Source organism: Sceloporus undulatus, chromosome 1 (genome assembly GCF_019175285.1).
Source record: "Sceloporus undulatus isolate JIND9_A2432 ecotype Alabama chromosome 1, SceUnd_v1.1, whole genome shotgun sequence".
Taxonomy (NCBI): Eukaryota; Metazoa; Chordata; class Lepidosauria; order Squamata; family Phrynosomatidae; genus Sceloporus; species Sceloporus undulatus.
Genome location: NC_056522.1, coordinates 206327090 through 206330221, shown reverse-complemented (window position 1 = coordinate 206330221; position 3132 = coordinate 206327090).

Below are 3132 nucleotides of genomic sequence, written 5' to 3'. Positions count from 1 at the left end.
GAAGGCCTGCCGGAAGAGATCCGTCTTAACAGCCTTTTTAAAGCTGTCTAAGGATGTAAGTAGACGGATCTCATCCAGCAGGCTGTTCCACAGTCTGGGGGCGACGATGGAAATTAGCCATCTCCTGCGTCTCACCTGTTGGGAAATTGAAGACAAAATAAGTCTCATTTTGAAACTTTAATCTGAATAAAGGTCTGGTAGGGAATGTAAAATATTGTCAGGGAGGTCACAAACTAAGGCCTCTCAATTATGCAAAAGCTTGTTTAGCTGCTCTGGAGTTATGGTTGGAGTAGGCCTGGTGGGTTGGGAAGGGTGAGCATTTGCAGGAGAATGTTTGTGGGATCCAAAGACATTTAGCTTCCCAATTACTATGTGAGAAACAATACTGGCCTTTGGGAAGGGGAGTGATTTGCTGAGACTTCATAAAAGTGAATCCTATGCTGTAGCCTCAGATCTGACAATGAATTTACCACTCTACTGAACCTAATCTTCAATAGAACTTTTCTGGATCCATCTAAGAAGTACATTCTTTGAATTAGATAGAGACAGACCATCACAGATTGCCAGGTCTGAACTAAGAACAGCGCTTCTTCTAGAGTCAACATGTCTTTGGAGAGAGAACATGAAATGAATTTAACTAGTGAGAGTAAGAACCAAAGCATCAAATCCAAAGGCCAAAAGGTAAGATTCGTCTGTAGGCTGTCTGGGAAGATGAGCTGTTGCTGGCTGGCCTAAGAACCCCTAAAGCTTTGATCACCAGTGACCAGTGGCTGCTGAACCTAATCTCCAATAAAAACTTTTCTGGATTCATCCATGAAGTCTGTTTTTGAGTTAGGTAGAGACAGGGCATCGCAACTGTATAAAATGTCCAAAGCAAGCCATTTCAGAAAAATGTTGCATCAATTTGTCCTTAAAGAATGAAAAATTGTCATGTTCTCAAACCCAGATGTTGTTCCTGAAGTTCAACAGGATTGCAGAATATGAATTAAAAGAATTGCTGGGACCAAACAATATTCCGCTCTTTCTAGCAGTTCTTGTCACTGTGATGAAGGAAGGAAAGTTGAGGTAGAGAAACTATTTTTTTTCGCCTTAGTTTTCCTGCTATATTCCCTAGTGGTAAGTCAAGCCTGACACTGCATTCCTGTCAAGAGAGAATGTGATTTGATGTATGGTGTGTAGTATATTTCATTTTTACTGGTACCATTTTTTTGCCTATAGAGGCCAAAATGCTCCAGGGGAACTGTGCTGTGCAATGACATAACATAGTTATGGGGCATTCCGTTTTTCAGCAATGATGTGGACTGTTTTTAAGTGGTAGGGCAGAGAAAGGTTCTTCCCACTTCTTAAAAATGTAAGTAAAAAAATATACCTACACCTATACAATGTTTACCACTTCACCTCAGCCTTCTGGAGTGTTTCTCCCCCTCTTCTAAACCTGCCAAAATTCTAAAGGTTGAACATTCAAACTATAATGAGCTGAAATCTACTTCTTCCCAAGGAGAAAGGATGGCACTAGATCAAAATTAATTCTCAGCTTCCTGTTCTTCCAGAACGTTTCAGCCTTGTTCATACGCCTTTTGGGAACCTTTTTGCCATTCTAGAGCTTCTATTTCCAAACTGGCTAATTGGATACAAAATTAGCACTCATCTGTTTTATCAACTTCATAACATTTCCCACTGAAAGTCATTACAGTTAATCATTTGTAACACTCTACTGCTCCCATAGTTTATAAGACTTTTTTTACTCAGTTAATTAGTAGGTCAGTAATCTGAAAAATCAGTCCACGCACTCATTAAGTATCGTAGCACAGGAGAAGGAATTATGCAACTGCCCTGAGGTTATTGGACTACAGCTCCCAGCAACCCTAGCCAGTAGTGAGGTACAGTCCAGCATCTGGAGAGCTTCGCAGTTCTCACTTCTCGTCATAGCTCCTGCTGTGAATAAAGTATTAGAACTGTGATCTCCCTACACACCTCACCAAGGCTGTATCTACACTGTGGAATTAATGCAGTACAGTACTTTAACTGCCATGGCTCAACACTTTGAAATTTTGGAATTTGCAGTTTTGTGACAGCCTTTTCTGTCAGAGAGCTCTGGTGCCACAACAAACTAGAAATCCCAAAATTCCATAGGATGGAGCTATGACAGTTAAGCGGTATCAAACAGCATTCATTCTGTATGTGGCAACAGCCCCAGTTCTTTCTAGGAGACACTTTAGCTCACATTAGCAAACAGTGAAAGTAAAGAATGGGGAGGGAGTGACCACTACATTGCCCTAGTGTTTGAAAGTTTCCAAGGTTAACCTGATAGTGTTCTGCTGTGATGCTGACCCATCCCCGCTGAGCAGTCCTATCTTTGATAGGACAGAATGAGCTCAATCTTACTAGAGAGGTTAAAAAATAAATAAAAATGGCTTGTGGATCATGTCTGTAATAAAAGGAAAAACAAGGAAATGATAGAGCTGCTGTGTGGAGAAGATGGCAAATGCTAATAGGGAATAAAGAAAAGGCAGAAATATTCAACACATTCCTTGCCTTGATCTTCTCTGAAAAGGAGAACAGTGCTCAGCCTGGGGAAAATGGAGCAGAAGGTGCAGTAGAAATGCAGCACAGAACAGATAAAGAGGTAGTACAGGTATACCTGCCTACTCTAAATTAATTCAAATCTCCAGGGCCAGATGAACTACATCCAAGGATGTTAAAAGAACTGATAGAAGTAATATCAGAACCACTCTCAATAATCTTTGAGAATTCCTGGAGAACAGGAGAGCAGACTGCAGGAGGGTAACTAGGGAGATTATCGCACTGCGTTCTGAGAACGTTCCATCTCATCACGTGATGAGAACGTTCCTGGAACGGATATTACCGCATTAGAAATCAAAACGGGATCAGAACGGGATCAGAACGGCAGTTTACCACACTGCGATTCCTTTTTCTTGAAACCGTTCTCAGAACGGTTTGCTGTATTACGTTTTGTGGGCTGTCTTCTGATGACGTCGCCACTCAGTGGTTGGACGGCTCGGGAGAGGCGCCGCCCCCAGGAAAGAGGGAAAAGGGAGGCTTGGCTTACTGAAATCCCTCACCTCCCTTCCCCATAGGAATCAATCCAAAAACGGAGTTTTAAAAGAGCAG